The 24713-nt window shown below is 43.3% G+C and overlaps 1 long non-coding RNA gene across 1 annotated transcript in view; it reads left to right on the top strand.

The window, feature by feature from the left end:
* Positions 1-24713, top strand: part of LOC138472959 (uncharacterized) — a 239240-nt gene that overhangs the window by 117844 nt on the left and 96683 nt on the right. Inside the window, exon 2 of the long non-coding RNA XR_011268700.1 lies at positions 5754-5907. This is a non-coding gene — a long non-coding RNA (uncharacterized lncRNA). The remainder of the gene's footprint in view (positions 1-5753; positions 5908-24713) is intronic.

The raw sequence follows: 24713 nt of genomic DNA on the forward strand, positions 1-24713 counted from the left end.
TAGAGATGATATTGGCCATGGAATTATAATCCGCCACCCAGTCAAGGGTTCTCCCTTTGTTGTGGGTAGGTTCACAGATTTTTTTGGATAGTCCAAGTTTGGTTAGAATATTAGAAGTGGATCTGACGTGAATATCTAGAGGGTCATTAAAGCCAAGGTTAAAGTCACCTAGGAGTAGTAAATGGGAGGTTGTTTTGAGGTTGTTGGCGAGAAGGATATAGATATCCTCCTCGAATGTCCCAATAGGGCCAGGAGGTCTGTAGATTAAGTGGATAGTAAGGGTCTGGGAGTTGATTAGCAGGAGTTTGACTGATAGAGATTCACAGGACTGGTAGTTTTGGGCGGGCGAAAGTCTCGTAGAAAGGTAGGATTTGGCTATGATAGCAGTGCCTCCGCCACGGGCGCTGTCTCTGTCCTGTCTAAGTATGGTATAATCATCGGGGACGGCTAACGATAACATGGGGCCTGCCGCTTCATGCAGCCATATCTCCGTAATGGTGAGAAAGTCCAGGTCATCTGCCAGTATTAAATCTGCAATTTCTGTAGCGTGGGCAATCATAGATATGGCATTTATTAAGGCTCTTTTAAGGGAGTTGGTGTCGGTGGAAAGACTTGTTGTGGGGAGTACTTTCTTAGGTTTGTGAAACTTACTGTGCTTAATAGCGGTTTGGGGAACTAGGCTAGGAGTGATGAGGTTATCACTGATAATCAGCTGATTGATAGTGGGAATAGTTCTCTTGCTTGCCATAGGCAGGGATCTGGTAAGGGGTTCAAAGAGTTTGGAAAGTCTGGCGCAGAGTCTGGAGTTTCTATAGGCTAACGGGCACGGGTTACTTGAGAGTGAGCTAGATATGGCAAGGTTCACATGCCCATTGGGGGTAGGTCTGTTGATGTTGTAGTCATTCTGTTATGGATTTGTGCGTTGGAAGGAAAGGGTTGCACTAGGCACAATAGCAGATAGAGTGTCGGTAATGTGCTGGGGGCACAGGAGATGTGCGTTGTGGTGAGCATATTATGCTAAGGAATACAGTAGAGGGGAGTAAAATGCTGGTAATAGGAGTTATCAGATAGGTTGTTTCAACTTTTGATAAGAGCTAATGTTCATAGTTGTGTTATGCTGGTCTAGTGATAAAGGTAATAACGTTGAATGAGTAGGATAGTTCAATATTTACTATAGACTGGTATTGGAGTCCATGGCAGATGGCAGTGCTGGTAATTATAGTAATTGAAGGCAAGATCAATCGAGTAGGCTAAATCAACATTGGCTAAGGCCAATCTAATTTCAAGTAGCCAAGTAGGCTAGTTAAACATAGGCTAAGAACAGTTAAATAGGCTGATTCAATATTGGCTAAGGACAGTTAAATAGGCTGATTCAACATTGGCTAATGACAGTTAAATAGGCTGATTCAACATAGGCTAAGAACAGTTAAATAGGCTGATTCAATATTGGCTAAGGACAGTTAAATAGGCTGATTCAACATTGGCTAATGACAGTTAAATAGGCTGATTCAACATTGGCTAATGACAGTTAAATAGGCTGATTCAACATTGGCTAATGACAGTTAAATAGGCTGATTCAACATTGGCTAAGGACAGTTAAATAGGCTGATTCAAGATTGGCTAATGTAGTGTTGTACTTATCTATTTGCACTGGGTGCACACAGTGCTGCTGATGGTAGAACACAGCTATGTCATATGGAATGTGATGGGACCTGAAGGTTCCAAGAACTACAGTTGGTAACACAGGATGGGAGAACCTTACTGAAAGGATGTCATCTGTTTAGCTCCCTGCCCCTTTCTATATAACTAGCCCTGTAACTCTGTAACTTATAAATAAACTTACTCCTTTTATATATACTGGTCTCCTGTGCCTTACCTGAATCCAGATGTCTTCTTACCATCCCCGATACTACAAATGGCGACGAGGATGGGATTAACAGACGGTTGCTGGTTCCTGTTGGACTGTCATATGTTTGCCTGTTGATCCCAAGATAAAAGGACCCACTGATGAAAATTCTGCTGACTCCTGGCATCATAAAAATGCTTTTGGCAGAGGTCCATGATGAGCCCACCAGTGGCACAGCCAGCGCCAGCTTCCATGTGAGATGACTTCATATATCAGCCTACACAAGGTATAAGTCCTGCTATTATTGTTTCTATATGGCAGGCAGCCGGCACGCAAAAGACTATTGAGGAGCATCCATATCAATTAAGGTACTGTGCGGCATGGCTGGGTGCTGTAGCAGCATTTAGCTGAGTTACAGGGCTATGGAAGAATTGCAATCCCTCTTTTAATGAGGCTGCTAATAAAGTACTGCATAGGAGCGTCTAATGCAGCTAGAGAAATGGCCAGCTGATCTGCTGTTCTGCGTGCACCTCAATGATAGTTTGTTTTGGGCCATGAATTGACTTATATGCAGTGAGGCAGCTGTTACATATATATCTCGATAGTTCCGGTGGTCCGTACTGTGTGGGCATTCGTTGTCAATTGATGACACGTCCAGACAAGAAGTAATACCGTGAAATGGCTTGAACTGTATGCGCCTGCTGGAATCTACTGTTTGTTACGGCAGTGACTCGGAGCTCCGTGCTGCCTGATGTGATGATGAATAATGATGACGTCACAACTACTCCGAGGGTGTTGGCGGAGTGGTGGAATGCTGGCGCTGCGGTCCGTGAGAATGCGTGAGTTGATCCTGTAAAGTCATAAACGGCGTCGGTCCTCTGCAGTCTGCCGCACAATAAAACTTATGAGGAAAGGCTTTTGCTGCGTAATCTAGCGTGATGACGCATACGGAAGCATTGTGGTTGGCTTCAGAAGTATCCTGAGAGCTGCGAGGCCGTATTGTGAGGAAACATGAATACTGGAAGCAGTCTCCGAATTGGAAGATTCATCACAGCGTTGCCGTGTGTGATAAGAACGGTCTCGTCGGCGCAGCAGTTTACAAAGGATTTTAAAAGGATTGAACCTTTCGTTTGCATAGGAAGGGTTTTACAGTGCGCCGTGTGTTTCTTGTGAATGAACCCACCGGCAGCAGTTCCAGTATACATTTTCTGCATATTATTGGATGAGATGTGGTACAGGTACTGTTTTATTATTGTCACAGCGTTGCCGGTGAATGAAGTGATTTATATACTTTGACATTGACCCGCCAGAGTTATTTATGATGCTAAATGAAGGGGGCATTAGCAATGCCTTTCATATGGATGAAAGCACTAAGGGCACCAGCATTGTTTCCCCTTCTTTGCTGTGTTTAATTTCTTCGTGCAATTCATGGACTATAGTGAGTCTTTACTCAGATGGTTATTCTAAGCCTTTTTTACTTCCTTGTAGAAATGATATTGTGGGTGCAAATTCAAATGAGGTTGGATGCTTGTCCATGTTGGTGTTCCTGGCTGGGAAGGCACACGGTGCATGCAAGTTTGAATGATGTGTTTTTAAGGGAGACTGGGGTTAGTAAATGATTACATTTGCTATAAGTGTAGGTGTAACATATTGATAATACACTCATAACAATAACCAACAAACAACACAAAGAAAACAAATGTTTTTTTCCTGCGTGTAGTGTTTAACAATATTATAGGATTTTCAGGTCTCCAAATGCTGCATTTCATATATATTTGCAATACATATTGATATTTTAAATGTGTTATCAATCCAAAGGGGAAATATGTTCATTAATAATATATTATCCATGATGTGGACTGTAATAAGTTTAATTTAAGTGGCACAGCATCGTTCTGATGCCATGTTATAGTATAATATTTTGGCACAGCATCGTTCTGATGTCATGCAATACGTGCGTGAAAACAATGAGTGATTTTCATGTTAAATGAGAAAGCCCTATGGTTAAATGTGACACGAATGTTGCGTGGTACGTATACAATTTTTGGGCACAGTACTTATGGCATGCATATTAATATATTACCGGTTTATTTTCCTTGGCCTAACATGTTTTTTTAAACTTTGGATGCTTTCAATTTTTGGCTGCATTCAAAACAATTTTGTTTTCAAAGATCTTTTGCACTTGGACTCAGATCTGATCAGTCTCTGTCGCGGTGTATTCTCTTCTCGCGCTGCTCTTTTCCAGCTGCGTTGTTTTAATGTGATCTTTGTTTTGTGAGTTTTCTTTTCTGCATTTTTCCCACTTTTCATTGTTTCTTATGGCAGGGTGTGTATGTGAATATGTGATGGCGCAAACCACAGGTGTTTCGGAGAGGAATGGTGGTGTATGTAGTTATACAGTTATGGTTGTGAGGCAAATGTAATGTTGATAGGGATAAAATATAAGAGGTTCATATGAATGCTAGATAGTTCCTGATGGTTGCGTGAGTACGCATTTGTGCTGGGTGGGGCAGACCCTTGTCTCCATGTGGCAGGTGGAGTGGGAGGAGATATGCTTTGATGGTTGAGAGTGTGGCAAGGAACATATGTGCTCGCAAGTGGCAGTTGTGAGGCCCGGGAGTGGCAGTCCCGGGCAGGTGGTGATTTGTGTATTTGATTGTTTTGATTGTTAGTTACGTGAATGTGGATACGCTTTCTGGGTTGTGAATGTTGTAATGGTTTTACGGATTTGCAGGAGTGTGTAATTTTGAGAGCCTCTTTTAATGCTTGGTTTGTGATACTTTGTTTGGTGTTCAATTGAAGAGAGGGAGATGTGTAGTGTTGTACTTATCTATTTGCACTGGGTGCACACAGTGCTGCTGATGGTAGAACACAGCTATGTCATATGGAATGTGATGGGACCTGAAGGCTCCAAGAACTACGTTTGGTAACACAGGATGGGAGAACCTTACTGAAAGGATGTCATCTGTTTAGCTCCCTGCCCCTTTCTATATAACTAGCCCTGTAACTCTGTAACTTATAAATAAACTTACTCCTTTTATATATACTGGTCTCCTGTGCCTTACCTGAATCCAGATGTCTTCTTACCATCCCCGATACTACAGCTAAGGACAGTTAAATAGGCTGATTCAACATTGACTAAGGACAAATAAATAGGCTGATTCAACATTGGCTGAGGACAGTTATATAGAAACGGATTTGCTGAAATTCAGGAAGGGGGCTGAAGACTATCCTGTTTGAATAAACCTCGGTGCTGGTACTATTTCTTTATTTTCGCTTCTGCTTTCCCTCCTGCCCTTATTGTAGGGTTCTTTGGCACCCTGATGCCTGCGGCTTCGGTGCCTTATACATGTACATAATAATAATAATAATAATAATAATAATAATAATAATAATAATAATAATAATAATATCCATGAGCAGCACATGTTGCAACTGGATTTGTTTAGTTTTGCATAGATATATTGCACCCTGTATTTACATTGGTATAATGATATATACTTTCGATTACCTTACACATATGCTTTTGAACACCATGTTGTTTTATATTCTGTTACCTTTATTTCTGTATACTGTCTATTGACAAGACCATTGCTTACTGCATATCAAGAGCTTGTTCAGACCTCTCACTATTATTACTCATTAGGCGCATCTGGCTTGAGTATGGTTTTTTGTGAGTTCGGAAGTTGACTTAGCCGCAATGTGACGCTTATTATTTAGTATTATTATTAAATTCACCTCTATTGAGCATGCTTACTTTTGTACTTAGACGCACCGGATTGAGTATGCTTTCTTTTGTACTTAGAATACTACTCACCCGTAATGTGATGCTCATCATTGAGAATGTTTTCACAACATGATTTTTAAATTTGTAACCACCTGTCCCGGCCATTCTGTGTTTACACAGAAGTTCCGGGACACGAGGCGCCTGTGCCATTGCTACACCCTCGGCATTGCAGCGTCATGACGCCAGCGGTTACCACGACAACGCCTATAGACAAAGAGATGGCGTGCGTTCGTGCACAGCATCTCTGCTGAAATTCCACACCCGCCCGCAGCAGGTTAGTTTTTAGGCAAAGCCGACATGCGGCTCTGACGAGACGAGCCTTCTGTTATGCATAAAGTTTTACTTTGATTTCTTACAGATTATCTGTCTTTCAGCATCTGTGGAGTGTACGTTTGGCCATTGAGGTAATCCTTGTTTCTCTGATCGCCTAGTGTGAACAGTTATTTACATGCATTATTTTCCATGCATTTAACAAAGGCTAATTTCACAATTTCAGACTTTGACTCAGAGGTCACTACGCTAAGGTACTGCACATCAAATCTCAGATTTTCTCTTATTCTCTGCAATGATTATGACCAAAACTGTGTGTAATATTGACTGACATATATTTTTTGTTATGTTTCTTTTCCTGCCTACACCTATATACTCACAAACAATATGGTATGTATGGATATGTTTTTTGGTTGATGATAACACTTTTCTTTGCACACTCGTTATGTCTGTGCATGATATTCATGTTTTAATTAACTAGTGCTCAGCCCTGAAAAAGGAGTTCCCTCGAAATGCTTTGGCCCATGAACCCATACTGATGAAGATGCTGTTTACATCTATTTTTCTGTTATTAAAACAATGTTTATGATGCAAAACGTTCTAGTACTTTGATAACTATTATTTACGGAGCAACTTACTTATATACTTTCCTAATTTTGGACATTTCGTGCAGTAATATACCCTGAAACAACATAGCAGCTCTTTGGAGAGAGCAGTGTGTGATCGTCTGGATAACTGTGTGGTTCCACCAAGTTTTCTCTTGTTTCTTTGGACTTTAGATCCTGGTGTCACTGGATCTATCTTTTTTGCCAGACAGCTCCTTTGAAAATGTCATCAGCAACCTGAATTTCTGTGGGATATTTAACTGTATTCACTGCCTCAGTGGTGCCCACCTAACTTCTCCACAGGTTTGTCCAATTTTAACTCATCCACCAATTCTGTGACTGTGGAAGTGTTGTCTGGGCCTGCGTCTTGAAATGATCCCTCTGTCTTCAGTGTCAGCACTGCCATTTTGTTATAAGGTGGGGTTCTTTCATATTGGCCGGGGGTGGATTTTACAGGTAGAACGGGGTATGCCCAGTCCTCTCTGTCTGGGTGTTGCTGTCTATATATATCAAAGACATTTTTTTTGTCAATTGCAGTTCTTTTTGGCAATCATTCAACTGCTGCTGAATGCCCTGTGCTTTAAGTAAGATTGTCGATGACATCTGCATGCACTGTGTGTTCGCCGTTTGTCAGGCATACATAATTTCATCGCTCATGCCACATAATAGTTTGCTCTGTTGTTCAGTACTGTCCCTTTACCCCTTGGCCACCTTATACAGTTTCCACAAACATCTTTATATATAATATATATAAAATGCTTAGGTAGTTTTCCATACTGATGCAATTCATTAGTGTTAGATTGCCCTCTGCTGTCCAAATGGCAAAGTGCAGCTCTGTGTGCCCTTCCACTTCAACAACAGCTATCATTTTAACAAACAGAATGAGCACCGTTCTATGCGGTCACCTTCACCTTCGACTATCGCAAATATTCAGAATAATTTCGAGTTACTTCTTTCCACCCCCACTTCTCTTCACGCAGGGCACAGCGGTTCCAGTGTCAATGAACAGTTAATTACTGGCTCAACATTGCAGTCTCTAAAGAGCAAAACGCTGTAGTATGAATGCCTCCACTCAAGCTAAAACTGAAAGTAGCTGCAGTAATTCTGCTACTACGCAATCTTATGCCATCACAGGGACTCTGCATTGGAACAAGGTTGACAATGATGTCTCTATAAAGACACATCATAGAGACATGGGTAATCGGTGGAACTTAGATACTGTTCTTATACCGTGCATACCTCTCATTACATCTGATACAAATATGCCTTTCAAATTCAAAATAAGAAAGTTACCCATACGTTTAGACTTTTCAATGGCCATTTATAAGTCACAGGGAGCGACGCTCCCTTCCTGGAAGAGATCAGTGGTCATTCTGAAATTTAAGAAGGGGGACAGAAGTGACCCTATGAATTACCGACCGATATTGACCTTCAAGATCTGCTAGAATGGCGTATGTTACGTCGGGAATGGCTAGTGTTATATATAAATGTATTTTGTTCTTGTCATTGTATTTCATTGCAGAGGTATGCAACAATTCCTGAATAAAATGATCTATTGTTTTGGGGCGTTTATCTATGTCGTGCCAAATGCACATGCCTTTTCTATTTTTCAAATATTCCTCTATAGGTGCCTTTGCCTCCTCTTCCTGCCAAGTCAGTGGACAGGCATCTGCCATTATGGAAATGTCCCTACGATGACCCTATCGCAATATCTATTTCCGGCTTCTGACCCCACACCTATCAAGTGCTCGCTCTGACTGTACCACAAAATACTTAAAGGTGCTCTGACCTGACCACAGCTCTGATTTTGCTCTTCAGAACGTGTATCATTTAAAGCACTCTAAGGCACTGACCCTATCAGGCAATACTTCTGTATGGTCCCGGATTCCTGGGAAATCCGGTGTACCCTGATCAGGCACGTGTTCCATTGGCATGTGCACCAGGTATAGCTAAAAGGGCAATTTTTATTTACCTTCTTATTTATCTGAGTCTTGCACACAAAAAGGGGAGCTGCCAGGTTTCAGCACCATGTGTTACTAGTCTGTCCTGCTCCCCAACAGTAATTGGGCACTAAGACACCCAATAAGACACAGGAGACCAGAAGTAGAAAGGTACAGCATTGTAATGCCAGCAGGAACCAACACCAGGGTGGACTGATCTGCCCTACCCTAGGCGTGGCTCACCCTTATATACAAACGGTGTGGCTGATCCATTCTCCACTAATAGTACAGTTAATAACACAGAAGTCCATATAAGATAGGGAAGAGAAGGGAAATGTTTGTGTTTTGTTGCAGAATGATTTCCTGGTCACGAGTCAGCCTTTTTCCTTGAGGACCTGGTTGTAGCAGTTGTTGATCACGTCCGCCATGTACTTCTCAGGAGGGGCCGAAACCGTCTCTGATTGCCTGAGGTGTGGTTTGCACGCATTCCACAGTACTGAGGCCTTGCTCGGCTGTAACCTGTATGTCCTTGCAAGGGGCCTCAGAGGAAATGAAAGCACAGCGTTAGAGCTGGTAACACCGTTGCCACTGGTCATGGCCAAAGGACATGGCTAGTTGGCCCCAAAGAAACCTATTGATACAACATGTACAGTGGCCACAGCCGAAGGCCGTGGTCGGAGGCCCTACTAATGGGCCCCAAAGGAACGTATTGGTACAACATGTACAAATGCCAGAGCCAAAGGCCATGGCTCAAGGCCATGGCTAGTGAGCCCCAAAGAAACTATAGTATAACACAACTCTTAAAATTCAGGGAAAAACTTCACTTAAGCCAGAGTTAAGGTGATCAGATTTAACATGAAAATACATGGCAACGAAACCTTTGACATTCTGTGAAAAAACCTTTGTTAAGAGTGAGTTAAGGTGATCAGATCTAACCCAGCAAACCCCCTGAAATGTAGCACTCGCATTTAAAGCAAATTCACCCTAAATGTGCTCCCCCTGTTGCACAGTGTATGACCACAATGATAACATCACAGATGGCATCACTGGTGACATCCCTAATTACATAATACATGACATCATTGTTGACACCATGGATGGTGTCGCTGTTGATGTCATACATGAATTCACTGATATCACTGGTTTGATTAATTATATATGCCAACTCAGTTTTGTTACATAACATATATGTACTTATTTCATACTTACACAGTACATTGTATTCTGCACTTTTTTCTGTAAATGTAGTGTATGTACACAAATGTAAGTGATGACAGACATTATTTAAAATAATAGTATATAAGCAATTGTGTATTTTTGAACGAAATCTGTTGTATTTGAAAACAATGTCAATTTCTTTTCAAAATAAATGACTAAATTATTAGTAATACAATTGCCTTGTCTATAATTAAATATCTACTTTTTAATCTTCATTTCCTTTCTATAAGTGTAATTATGTAGTTTAAATAATTGATTTTTTTTGGGTATATTAACCAAACTTCAAATTCTTAGATTCTATACTATCACAATACACACAGGCACATTCTTACTTTTATATTTGTTATAAAACTCATTTTAAAAAGAATGTGTTCATATAATGTTATTACAGTAAGGATGTTAGGGAGAATTCTCCAGAATGGCTAATTTCTCTTACCTACTGAGTCCCTCAGCAACTTTGCTGGATTTCTAGGATTTATTTTTTTCACCTGGTAAGAGTGTGAGCCTTTTTTCCCACTCTTACATGTGTTTTGCTGTGTGTGTTTAACCTTTTTGTGTTCATAGACTGTGGAGCCTCACCTACTCCACAGGCATCATCCTTGTTTTCTGTGTGTTACACAGCACCTTCAGTGCAGTGACACATGGTTGTCTTTTAGACTTCCCAACTCAGACTCCATTTTCTGGGACTGACTACTGTCTCCCAGAACATATAAAGTTGCCATTAACTGTATTAGCCTCTGTAAAACCACAGACCCAGTACACCGTATCTTACAGAGAGTACTGAAAGGGTTAATACTTATCCCTTTTTGTCTGTTTCTCTTGGAGCATTGTTTCGCTCCCTTTTCATCAAGACTTGGCTGGTGGCAGTGGTAACTACCCTATTTTTCTACCACGGGTATCTTAAATAACCTTGGTATTGTTTTAGGCTATCTTGGTAGCCTCGAACACAAACCCGCTAGACCATATATATTTTATTTCGGTTCCGGGTAGGTTTTTTCCACATTTCTTATTGTAAAAGTCTTTCTCGTGTTTTACTCTGCGTGCCAAACCTTGGTTGATTCCTTTGTTCACCGTCTTTTCGCGGGCTTCTACGCAGAAGCCCTCCTTAGGCGCCTGTATGTCTGTGGGGGGACAGGGTGTGAAGAAGGGGTTTAGGACTCCCTGCACAGGGTCTCTTTGGAGACCCATGTCGCACTCTGAAATGATTGGCTGTGTTGACTGTCCTGACGGGACAGCCACCCTGCTGTGTGATTGACAGCCAGGCTGTGTGAATGGGGGAAAACTGCATAAAAAGCAGGTCTCTGGGTCTGGAAAAGCAGAGTCGCCACTGGAACGAAAGAACCGACGAGGAGCTGACAGAAGAGGACCCCTACAACGACTGAACCGCCCGGTGAAGCCCTGCTGCAGGTCCAAATCTTCAAGCTCCAACAACAGAGAAGATCTACCAGGAATCATCTTCCCCCGAGCTGGTGGGACCAACCAGTTCGCCCAAACTGCAAGCCAGGACTCCCTCCTCTGGTCGAATTTGCTGTACAGAGCTACAGTGAACCGGATAGCCAGGAAGGTTGGACCCTGCATGGGTTTTAAGGAGCGCACCTTTTATTCATTACTTTGTTCTGCTACTGGTTTCTTCCCTGGGCAGTGCAGGACCCTCGTCTTCCTACTTCATGTCAGTCCGACAGTCGCTTCAGGAACCGTGAGCCTGCAGGAACTGCCAGGAACTTCCGCCTCAGCTACAGCTTCTTCTCCATTTAAAGGTACTGTGCAAATCCGGTTGTTCGTTTCGCCCAGCCGCGGTGAAAGTGTGTGAAATCTTTCTCCAATTCCAGGGCTTGTCCTTCTCTACTCTTTAAGATAACTTTTCTGCTGACCAACTTCGTCCGGAACTCTTGGCAAAGACTTAACCGCAAACTACCCTCAACTGTGTGATCTTGAGCAAAAGACTTTTGTCCTATTGACTTTGGCCCTAAGCCTTTTTGATTTGATTCCATCACTGTAGTTCCTCTTTCTAGATTGCCCTGCTTACTTACCTGTTGGTGCTGCTCAATTTCTGCCTAATTTTGTCTTTCCCTCCATTTTAAATTGCTGGAGCGCCATTTTGCTCCCACTTCATTTGTGAGCTTAATTTGTCTGGAATCTATTGGGAGTGGTGTGGTGTATTAAGAGTGTGATTTTTAAACTGCTTTACTTTAGTGAAATGTTATACAACTGATGTGTAAATAAATGTATATTCTTTTACTCAGAAACTTTGAGTCAGTGTTTGTTTGAATCATAGTCATTGCTGTCCTTTATGTAACTATTGATACTGCTCACTTACTCTTGAGATACGTCTGGCTGCTCAGCCATCACTACCACTTTTACTGTGTAGTACAGGCTTGTACCAAAGGTGAATTTGTACTGTCACTTGTAGTCTTATTTGTGTGTGGTGTTCCCAAAGGGTACTGCATATAATTCTGCCTAACAAAGGAGAATTGTAAATCTAAATGAATAACGTTTGTAAATGTTATATGCTTTTATTTTAAATTTTATAAATTGATAAGTACTACAAATGAATGCTCCACACGTAATCATATCGTGCTTCTGTATCAGTGTATTGGTCCATGTCATGTTGTTATTATTGGTAAGTTTAAGAAAATATGTAGCAAAAGAGGTCAACAAAATGTTCTAACTTATATAATCAGTATTGTCATATATGATGTTATTATTGATCTCATGAGTGATGTCATGTATGATGTAGTTAGTCATATCATCAGTAATGTCATCATTGTGATCATACGCTGCACAACAGGGGGTGCATAATGAAGGTGGACTTGCTTGAAATGCAAGTGCTGAATTTCAGGGGTTTTGTTGCATTAGATCTAATCACCTTAACTCTCTCTTAACCAATGTTTTTTCACTGAAAACATGTATAATAATGCATTTAAGCCTGGAAGTTCACCTTCTGTTCAGAGTCGCGTCAGCAAGGCATTGTGGATGTGCAAATTAGCCCAAATGAAATCTTTTTTCTCCAGGTAATTGTCTTTCTCTTAGAGAGCGTTTTCCACCCAAGACAACTACATACCTGTGTTCACCTTTATTAGGTATCATGAGTGCAGTATGGGCTTGACAGCCTTGTGTTTGGAGAATTGTGGAATGTATGCAAAAGAACATTAAAGTTAAGGTGGGTTTAAAAAGAAGCGGGAGAGATAGTGAGAGAGAGAGAGAGAGAGAGAGAGAGAAAGACAGACAGAGACAGACAGGCTTAGCAACCATCACAGATGCAGGGCAGGAACTGCGAGGGGATTCTCCTTCCAAAAGCCCTGATTTAACATGAAAAAAAGGAGTTAAAGAATGGCACCTCTGCAGCGTAGTTAACATTTACGTCACACGTTTCCTTTATAATGAAACCATTTCTTAGTATGCAGCACCACTTTTCTTATTTACTGGAGGGTCAATGACACTTTCGTAAATAAGAAAAGTGGCAGACTTTGTAGAAATCCTCTGCTTGCAATGTAAATGTTGCACTCTCTGGTCCCGCAAAGACAGATTTTATCAGCTTTTACAGCTGGAAAGCATGACATCTCCCCTCCAAACTGAGAATAGTGGTGCTGTAAACTGGAGGGTAAATTATAGCGTTTCTACACTAAATTTATCATTTATCCAGAGCTCTCAGAAATGAAAAGTATTCATGTTTTTTTCATCGAGGCAAGTCGTTCTCGCAGGGATATTATGGTACATTCACTTGAGAACAAATGGAGAGTCACAAAAGTTGCTTATCAAAATGTATGCTTAAACACCCATGGGGCTTTTTACAATGAATGTTAATTGCATGGAAGTAACACTTTTACTCTGTTTTATAAAGAATGTAAATGGCGGCTGTAGACTATGCTTTGAATACGGCATTTACAGTGGATTCTTACGGAATCTGCGTGCTTTTATCAGGTGCTAAATACAGGCATATTAAATAGGAATCCATTGGTTTAATGCCTGCATGAAAATCTCAAGATGACGTTAAACCATTTTCTTGTGGAAGTCGGTGAAGGAAAGCATGGCGGAAATGCTAATTCCGTCTTATGCTCCTTGTTCACTTCCAAACGGTACTAAAATGCCCTGGAAAGTAAAAGTAAGATATGCATAGCTAACAACTTTCTTTTATGCCTTTCTTTTGCTCTACAAGGCTTGTAAAATGACCCCCCCCCCAAAATATTGCACATATTCTCTTCCCAATTTCTCATACTCCTAGGTCCCGCCCCCTTTTCTCCTTGCTGCATGATCGTCCCTGCATAGGGACTGGCCGGAACCATTTTTCGCTGCCAAAATATGCTTTTCCCCTTTAAATTTAGTGCACATATGAGCGCTGTCGTGAGTGTAACCACACCCCACCAACCCCGCCTACTGGTGCCTCAGCTCAGTCCTCTTTTCCGTACGGATGGGATCAGACCTACCCTACGCCAGCGCATGGATATTTTGCTGTGTACCAGTTCTTTCCCTGTATTTTTTCATCTTTCTCTGGCCCCAGCGACTCGCTCCCCAGCTTATGTCAGTCATGAGCAGGTTTAGTCAGTGCTCCTCCTGCAAGGGATCATTTCTGGCATTGGACTCCCATTCGCTCTGTTCACAGAGTCTGAGGCCCGACTACCGATGAGATTCTTGCAAGTAGTGTCATTCCCTCAGCCCTAGATCCTTGAAGAACTGTTTATCCAGGTGGAGATAGATTTTCTCGGGGTTGCCTCCAGATCACCACAAGAACTTCACAGTCGAAACAAAGACTACCAGACAGGTGAGTGCTAGTTTTTCTTCAGTACCTAAGCGGGTGACTTTTGTCAAGGGAGTTCCTCTGCTGCAAGGGGTCATAGAGATCCTTGCACTGAGACTGAACCTGAGGCCTCTCAAGCTACCGGTGCACGCACCGATGGGTCCTCTGATCCTACCAGGTTGGGGTCGAGGGACTGGCTGGTCCTGTTACCAGACATCTGTCTGAGGGGCGTAAAATCTCTTGCACCGGGCCTAGGCCTAAGGGGTGCTTAAACGTGACCTGACTACCGGGCGAAAGCCTGAGGGCATAAAGCCTCTCAGGCTAACATACTAGGTCAGTCTCAACACTGGGTCAAATCTCGAGGTCCTCCAGAGTCCTAATGTCCAGGGTTTTGTGTTTTCCCCCCAAATCTACTACATAAATGGTGGCCAGCCATTTGGTGGCGCCGAGCTCTCAATCCGATTAGAAGTCTGTCACAGCATTAGCCTAATTTCCTTGGGAGTGTGCCTTGCAACCATGTAGGCTTTCAGAAAGACCTGCACAGCCTACTTTCAGACAGTCTGGCCACACTGGCAACACGTACCCATCTCAGTTACCATGGCCTTCTGCTTATCCCATGCCATCAGAGAGACTCTCATAGGGAAGAGGTCTTCAGCATAGCCCTGTGGGAGGTAGACCACCAACATCTACCTGGAATCCTACGGTTGCAGTGCAGTCGCCTAGCCCCCAGGTGCAGCAATCATAGGCCACATGTGAGGATAGGTTCTTTGACTGCTTCATGCAACTCGTAAGGTCACAACAGATGACAGGGATAATAAAATCCTTAATTGAAGAAGTGGTTCCTAAGGTTCAGCCTCAACCAATGGCTCCACTTCCTCCACCTCCCTCTCCACCAACGCCACCCCCACCACTGCCTCCTGTGCAGCCGCCTCCTCAACCAACGCAGGAAACTAGCTCTTCCATCACAACCTGCGGACCCTGTGTGTCATCTGTTTCAGTGCAAGTTCCTCAGGATAAGGAATTATCTTTTCAACGTGGCAAATCCCCTTAATGCCATGATTCTGCAGAGAAGGATAAATACATGCCATCTTCTGCTCATGCAACTCATGATCACATGGAAGGATTAGCAGATTTCTTAGGGGTTCCAGCATCTCAGCAAACACAGCCTGAAGGAGGGGTGCTGGCCGAGATTTTGTCCTTGAGAGCATCTAATCGTTCAGGAAAAAGAGGTTTTGGAGGTGGCCAAAACGTTGTGGATCAAAACACACTGTAGCCCTTCGATCAATACATGCCTTGATACCAGGTTCAGATAGATGGAATTTCAGACAATTGGTTTGTCCGCCCACCCAAAGTTGCATTCCTCTGCAGTTGTGGCTGCCTTCTCATATTCCTAGCTCCTGTTCGGATCATCCTCTTCAGTGTCATCAGCGGCTTCATGTCTTTCTTAGGAGGACAGGTTACTAGAGTCTTTTGGAAAAAAGATCTATCTTAATGCTGAATTACATCTAAGGCAGGCTAATGCTGATGTGTTATTGGTGGATGCCAACCAAAAGTTATGGAGGGAAATATGACAATTCCTTCCAGACTTGCCTTTAGAGCATCAGGTGGCATTCAAAGCTGACTTGGCTGAGGCAAAGGTGATTGCTCAAAACATGTTAGAAGCAAAGATGTGCAAGACCAAATATTAGATCTACCCTTTAAGGGCACTGAATGTAGTCATTCATCCGCTGATGAGGAATTGACAAAAAAGACAGCTAAGTCCCTAGCAATTTTGTCTGAGCCAGTGCCTATGGGGTTTTCACGGGGACAGACTAGATCAGATCAGCAAACTCGCTTTTTTGGGGGTTTAATGGGCTTCCAGGAGAGGAGAGCCAGGTACCTAGGGCTTTTCTACTAGCACGCATCGCAGGTTGCAACAAATGACTGCAACAAAAGGTTTCTTCTCGTCTCCCCCCTCCCTGCTCCTCACAAGCCTCAGAGTCAAGCAATGAGTCGAGCATCCAAGTCATGATACCCCTATAGGGGGCAGATTAGCTCAGAATGTGTCCCAAGGGCGTCACCTTTTCCAGGATCCATGGTTATTATCAGTAGTTTCAAAGGATTTTTGACTCCCTGACAATCTTCCCTCATCCCCTCCCCAGCCCTCCTAGAGGTGATACAGAACCTCATTCAGAAGCAAGCTGTAGAGATAGTTCCCCAGGCAGGCAGTGCTGGAAAAGTTCAATATGATGACACCCGCACACATTGCTGAAGCGCGTTGCAAGGGAGATTGGTTGTGCTCCCTGGACCTGAAGGACGCTTGCATGTATGTCCTCATATGGTAACCTCAGCGAGTTGCTGCTATTCAGAGTGATGGGCCATCACTTTCAGTACAAGGTCCTCCCTTTCAGCCTAAGCATTTGCTGGGCCTCTTCGCATCTTGTGTTCTCACTGTACCTCTCACAAGGCTCAAGATGAGATCCATGCATTTGCAGTTGTCCAGGGCTTGGGATCAGGAGACGGAATCCATCTGACCGGATAATCATCCAAATCTCCTTGTAGAGGACTTAGTGTAGTGGACTTTGGAGACCAATGTCATGTGTGGAGCGACTTTCCGTCCGACCCCACACTATTATGATTTCGACAGACTTATCCATGGATAAGTGGGGTGCCACTCTGGCAGCCTACTCTGTGCACAGAAAGTGGTCCAAAGAGTAAGCACATAATCACATAAACTATCTGGAACTTCTCGCCAAAGCTCTAGCCCTGAAGCCTTTTCAACTATTACCACAAAACAGGACAGTGTCTCCAGCGCTGTGCAAACTGGTAATGTAAACATGGAATTGGGCTCTGACTCACAATATTTTCTTGAGAGAGGTTCACCTTCCTGGCGAAGGCAATTCGGAAGCGGACAGATTGAGCACCGCCTCTTACGAGAGGGGAACTAGATCAAGTAGCCTTCAGTGTGGCATTCAGGACATGGTGGCACCCAGAGGTGGACTTGTTTGCTGTGAAAGGCCACAACAAATGTCCCCTGGTCGCTGGGTGGGTAATTTCAGATCCCTTGGGAAGGGCTTTGGTGCTTCGCCTTTCCTCCAACCCCTCTCTTACAAAGGGTCATCCGCAAGCTCAGGAACTCTCAGACCTGAACAATGATTCTGATAGACCCACATTAGCCATCACAAGTGTGGTTCTCCAACCTCCTACACCTGTCAAGGCTGATGCCCATGCCGTTACAGATATAGCATCACCTGTTAACACAACAAGCGGGTGCAGTGATTCACGCGGACCCTCACAAGCTTGCCCTCACAGCGTGGTTCCTGAGGAGTTAACCCTAGGCCACCTTGGCCTTTCTCATCTCAACAGAATTGACAAATAATTAAAAACGCTCGTAAAGAATCGAACTGAGCCCAGTATAAAAGCAAGTGGTCTCTGTTTTGTTTTTGGGGGACTGATAACAAGGTCAACCCACTAACAAGCTCTTTTGACAAGCTTTCATCCTTCTCCGCATATCTAGCCCAGTCGGTTGCGCAGGTTGTTACTTGCCACACTTGCCTGGCGGCTATTCGAGCCTACAGGAACTCAGAGAAGTTACTTTTTTCTACGGCAAACCCTGTGCTTATGAATCATTAACAGGCTCTGACAAGGATTTTCCCTCCAATATCTAGGCCTCATCAAGTCTGGGACCTCAATGTGGGTCTAGCGGCCCTGGCTCATAAGCCCATGGAACCTATGACCTGCAGATATTAAATTGGTTTCTTGAAAACAGTGCTGTGAGAGGTAGTGACATCAGCAGATAGGGTTAGCGAGATCCAAGCATTGTATACTAACCATATACAGTGTTTCACAGAGACAAGGTGGTCCTCAGAATGCACCGGACGTTCTTAACTATGATTCTGTTAGCCTTTCATCTCAACCAAGAAATCGTACTTTGCATCTTTTTCAGGATCCTAGTTCAGAGGCTGACAAAGTGTAACATTCCTGTGATGTACGTAGGGAACTACAATTCTACCAAGACAGGACTAAAGAATTTAGAAAATACGAAGCCCTCTTCATCACCTTCAGAGGTTCTTCCCCGAGTAAATAGGCTTCCAAAGCCTCAATAGCAAAGTGGATAGTAGCCGCCATAACAGAAGCCTCAAAAATTCAAAACAAAACTCCTCCAATGGGTATGTATGGTCCTGCTGTCAGGGCTAAACCCACAGATTTAGCCTTTCAGAGACAAGCCCCATGGGATGTAATTAGCAAAGCGGCAACCTGGCCCTCACCATCCGCTTTCCGTAAGCATTACTGTCTGGACACCAGGTTCAGGTCAGATGCTGCATTTGGACAAGCAGTGTTGAAAAACCTGTTTGTCAACAAATCATAAAGGGGTTTAGTCCTCTTCCCAATATTGATGGTGTATTGTAATTACTCATGCAGTGGACGGACAGGGGAATGGACGTAGGAGTAATAAACAGTTACTCATTGTAGTGACTGGAGTACTCCTAGTCCATTGCCCGCTTTCCTTCATACGTCCCACCCACCATCCCCATACAAAAAAAGTAGCCAATATGGAACGCCTTGTATCCAATGCTACAAAGGAAACTAAGGTGAGGTGCTGATGGGTGGGTCTGACGGGATGTGCTTATGCCTGCGCCCATCCATGCACTAAATTTAAAGGGGAAAAGAGCATTTTTGCAAGGGCAAAATGGTTACCGTCCCATCCCTACACCCATGCAGTATGACTATGGACTAAGAGTACTTCAGTAACTGCAGTGAGTAACTTTTTATTTATCGCAAAGTGGCCACTGTCTATTGCAATGGGTCATGGACCCGTAATGGTGAAAAATTGTAAAATTCCATGGTGCATAGTTCAGAAACATACTGATAGTATTGAGTATGAAATCTATGTTGAGATGAAAAGAAAAACGTAAGTATTGAAGGCAACCTGATATATATAAAAATAAAACCTTGAAATTAGAAAAAAGTTTAAGAAAAAGTTACGTGGACAGTTCAATGCAACAAAACCCTTGAAATTCAGTGTAAATGCCATACATCAAGTAATGTCAATGTGATGGTCTATATTTTATATTTCTAAGTATGTATTTTATTGTATCTTATATAGCACCTTTATCCAAAGCCTTGCACATAGTTAAAACAGGGTACAGTACAAAAAGAATGGATAGCGAATATTATACATCAGTTCATCAATTCTTCAATTCTGGTAGCAAGCAATCCGGGGCAATGAGGTAGGTGAGCTTTCAGAGAGAGATGAAAGAGAGAATAGACAGTTATAGAATGGAGAGAAAGAGGGAGAGCATTCCAGTGCAAGGGTGCAAGAAGCTGGAAAGATCAGAAACGAGACTGAGCGCATGGAGGACGGGAAATGTTCAATTTAAAGAGACAAGAAGATCGAAGAGAACAGGAAGGAGTATAGAACGATAGGAGCACAGCAAGATAATCTGGTGCGAGCCTCTAGAGAGATTTAAAGACTAGACAAAGGAAATTAAATTTAAGTTGTGAATGAAAACGTAGCGAGCCAAGGGAGGCAAGTGAAGAGGAGATAGAGTCTCGATAGGAGAGAGAACAAAGTAGACTAACAGAAGAGTTATAAATAGATTTTTGGGGAGCAAGGCGAGAGCTTGAAAGACCAAAAAGAGTGTTAGAGCAATAGGATACTCGAGAGAAGATTAAGGAAGAAATAAGAAGCTTAGTAGCTTGAAAATTAAGGAAAGGACAAATGTTTCAAATAATATAGAGATGAAAATGACAGGAACGAGACGTGAGAGAAATATGGTGAGAAAAGGAGCGATCAGAATCAAAGTTAAGACCAAGATTGCGTTCTGTTGGAGAAATAGAAAGGTTAGCGGGAGGAAAGGATATGAAAGGAGGTGAGGGATGGGGAAAAATAGAACCTCAGTTTTCCTTGCATTTAGGGTCAGAAAGTGTGAAGCCATCCAGGATTTAATAGCAGAAAGACAGGCAGTGAGAGTGTGGTGGATTTCTGGATTGAACGCTGGAAAGGATAGAAAGAGTTGTGTGTCATCTGGATAGAAGTGATGGGAAAGACCAAAAGAAGAGATAATGGCAGCAAGTTGGGAAGTGTACAGTGAAAAAGGAAAAGGACCTAAGACTGATGCTTGGGGAACTCCATGCACGAGGTGGAGAGGTGTGGAGGTCTTACCAGGCCAGGAAACAGAGAAAGTTCAGTTAGACAGATAGGAGAAAAACCAAGCTAAAGACTTCGCTCCTTTCATCACTCCGCTAATCAACACATCCTTTGCCTCATGCACAGTTCCCAAGAATCTCAAAGACGCCTGGGTCAAACCTCTGATCAAAAAACCTACTCCATAACAACATTCCCACAAACTACCGCCCCATCACCACAGTCCCATTTCTGCTAAAAATCCTCGATAAAGCAGCCTACATTCAAATTCAGAACCAATTCAGAACCACCTTGAAGCACACAACCTTCTAGGCCTCCGTCAATCTGGCTTCAGACCGAGACACGGCACAGAAACAGCATTCTCGATCTGAAGATCCAAATGGATGAGGCAAAAGATCATGGCCACCCCTCAATCTTCTTACTGTTAGACCTCTCTGCGGCCTTCGACCTGGTCGACCACAGCATCTTAACCTCTCATTTTACCACCTCAGCCACCTTCTCACCCAATGCAGCCAAATGGATTCAATCTTTCCTATCCGAAAGATCCACAAGGGTCTTCTCAGACACGGCATCAGCAGACTCTTCGCCCATTACCTGTGGAGTTCCCCAAGGCTCTTGCGCGTCCCCCACGCTTTTAAAACATCTTTACCAAGATGTTATTCGACCTCCTAGATGACATGAATGTCCCATATACTAATTACGCTGATGATACACAGATTCTCGAAGCTCACTGGCACCTACGACTCTGACTCCGCTCGGCTTAATGAAATCCAAGACGGGATGGCCAAGCACGGGTTGTGTCTCAATGACGACAAAACCGAGATTCTACACATTGGCTCAAGGCAACGCCTAAATAAACTCAACCCACATTACAACTCGTTCAACATAGATGGTAACATCATTAATGTCTCCAAAAATGCCAAAACCCTAGGGGTCCACCTCGATTCCACCTTATCACTCTCAAAACGTAGTAACGTAGTAACTTAGTAACGCCACAGCCTCTTCTTCAGCCTATACGACTAAACTAATAACTGCCTGCAGACCCTTCCTGTCCACACCAAGCTGTCTCACACTGGCCAGAGCCCTAATACTATAAAAAATGTACTACTGCAACTCCCTCTATCTAGGCACCATCCACAAGCTCCAAATTCTCCAAAATAACGCTCTTAGAGCAGCTCTCAACATCCCTTGCTCTGACCACATCACCCAAGCCAGACAGAAGGCCAACTGGCTCCCCATAATAGACAGAATCACCTTCAGAACACTCATGATCACCCACAAATGCCTCAACAATACCGCCCCAAAATATTTGACTGACAAATTCACTTGGAAAACCTCTTCGAGACCAACCAGAGTCAAATATGCCCACTGCCTTAGATCAGGCGGATCTAGCTTCCCGGTCCTAGCGGCCAAGACCTGGAACTCACTGCCTCCAGCACTGAGAAATGAACATTCCTTCCTAGCCTTCCGCTCTAAAGTGAAATCCTGACTCCTCGCTCCGATCACCCTCTCCTGAAGCTACTCTTTCACTACAACACACTGCTTGTATATGCATGTAAATAGTGTAATAATGCCTCTTGTACTGTACTATATATGTATCTACCTGTATTTCTATCCGTGTACCTATTTTGTATAATATAAATATAATAATGTACTGTACTATGTATAACCTGTATGTAACTCAATATTAAGTCAAGCACCTAGCTATCTCAGGGTTCAGTGCGCTATACAAGCAAATAAAATAAAATCAAATCAAGAAAGAACAGAGTCCCCAAGACCAAAATAGGAGAGAGATTTCAAGAGGAAAGAATGATCCGCAGTGTCGAAAGCAGCAGATAGATCGAGAATAAGAAACGAAGAGTGTTTGAAATAGCAAGCTGAGAGAAGGGAATTAAGGAAACAGATCAGAGCAGTCTCGGTCAAGTGAAGAAGAAGAAAACCAGACTGAAAGCAAGGAAGGTGGGATTGCTCAGTAACAAAGGATGAGATCTGGGCGTACACAAGACGCTCTAAAAGTTTAGAGAGATGGGGCAGAAGTTAGATACAATAAGAGGATTAGCAGTAGTTTTTTTTTCAGGATAGGAATGATGGTTGCGTGGTTGAAGACTGTAGGGAAGACAGAAGTGGAGAGACAAGTATTAAAGAAGGAGACAAGAAATGGTATGAGAAGAGGGTAAACCTTAGGAAGAAGAGCCGCTGGAATGGGTCAGTAGGAGTGGCTGTAGGGTAAGCTCTCTGGCTAACAAGAGTTGCACATCAGTGTTAGAGACTGGAGCAAAGCTAGAGATATATATGGGTTAGGGAGAATTCTCCAGCATTGATAATTTCCCTTACCTACTGAGGCCCTCAGCAGCTTTGCTGGATTTCTAGGATTCATTTTTTTCACCTGGTAAGAGTGTGAGCCTTTTTTCCTCCTCTTAGATGTGTTTTGCTGTGTGTGTTTAACATTTTTGTGTTCATAGACTGTGGAGCCTCACCTACTCCACAGGCATCATCTTTTTACTGTGTGTTACACAGCACCTTCAGTGCAGTGACACAGGGTTGTCTTTTAGACTTCACAACTCAGACTCCATTTTCTGGGACTGACTACTGTCTCCCAGAACACATAAATTTGCCATTAACTTTATTAGCCTCTGTAAACCCAGAGACCCAGTACACCCTATCTTACATAGAGTACTGGAAAGGGTTACTAGTTATCCCTTTTTGTCTGTTTCTCTTGGAGCATTGTTTTGCTCCCTTTTCATCAAGACTTGGCGGGTGGCAGTGGTAACTACCCTATTTTCCCTACCGCGGTTATCTTAACTAACCTTGGTATTGTTTTAGGCTATCTTGGTAGCCTCATATTTACACCCGCTAGACCATATATGTTTTATTTCGGTTCCGGCTGGGTTTATTCGCCATTTCTTGTTGTAAAAGTCTTTCTCGTGTTTTACTCTACGTGCCAAACCAGGTTTGATTCCGTTGTTCACCGTCTTTTTTACGTAGAAGCCCTCCTTAGGCACCTGTATTTCTGGGGGGGACAGGATGTAAGGGAGGGGTTTAGGACTCCCAGCACAGGGTCTCCTTGGAGACCCATGTCGCACTCTGATATGATTGGCTCTGGTGACTGTCCCGGCGGGACAGCCACCCTGCTGTGTGATTGACAGCCAGGCTGTGTGAATGGGGGAAAACTGCATAAAAAGCATGTCCCTGGTACTGGAAATGCAGAGTCGCCGCTGGAAGGAAAGAACCGACGAGGAGCTGACAGAAGAAGACCCCTACAAGGACTGAACCACCCGGTGAAGCCCTGCTGCAGGTCCGAATCTTCAAGCTCCAACGACAGAGAAGATCTTCCAGGTATCTTCTTCCCCTGAGCTGGTGGGACCAACCAGTTCGCCCAAACTGGAAGCAAGGACTCCCTCCTCTGGTGGAATTTGCTGTACAGAGCTACAGTGAACCAGATAGCCAGGAATGTCGGACCCTGTTTGGGTTTTAAGGAGCGCACCTTTTATTTGTTGTTTTGCTCTGCTGCTGGTTTCTTCCCTGGGCAGTGCAGGACCCTCCAGTCTTCCTACTTCATGTCAGTCCGACAGTCGCTTCAGGAACCGTGAGCCTGCAGGACCTGCCAGGAACGTCCACCTCAGTTGCAGCTTCTTCCCCATTTATAGGTACTGTGCAAATCCGGTTGTTCGTTTCGTCCAGCCACGGTGAAAGTGTGTGAAATCTTTCTCTAATCTGTTTGTCCTTCTCTACTCTTTAAACTAACTTTTCTGCTGACCAACTTCGTGCGGAACTCTTGGCAAAGACTTAACCGCAAACTACCCTGAACTGTGTGATCCTGAGCAAAAGTCTTTTGTCCTATTGACTTTGGCCCTAAGACTTTTTGATTTGATTCCATCACTGTAGTTCCTCTTTCTAGATTGCCCTGCTTACTTACCTGTTGGTGCTGCTCAATATGCTGCTCGATATCTGTCTAACTTTGTCTTTCCCTCCCTTTTAAATTGCTGGAGTGCCATTTTGCTCCCACTTCATTTGTGAGCCTAAATTGTCTTGAATCTATTGGGAGTGGTGTGGTGTATTAAGAGTGTGATTTTTAAACTGCTTTACTTTAGTGAAATGTCATACAACTCATGTGTAAATAAATGTATATTCTTTTACTCAGAAACCTTGAGTCAGTGTTTGTTTGAATCATAGCAATTGCTGTCC

This window comes from Ambystoma mexicanum, chromosome 8 (assembly GCF_040938575.1).
Source record: "Ambystoma mexicanum isolate Mex_15411 chromosome 8, UKY_AmexF1_1, whole genome shotgun sequence".
NCBI classification, from domain to species: domain Eukaryota; kingdom Metazoa; phylum Chordata; class Amphibia; order Caudata; family Ambystomatidae; genus Ambystoma; species Ambystoma mexicanum.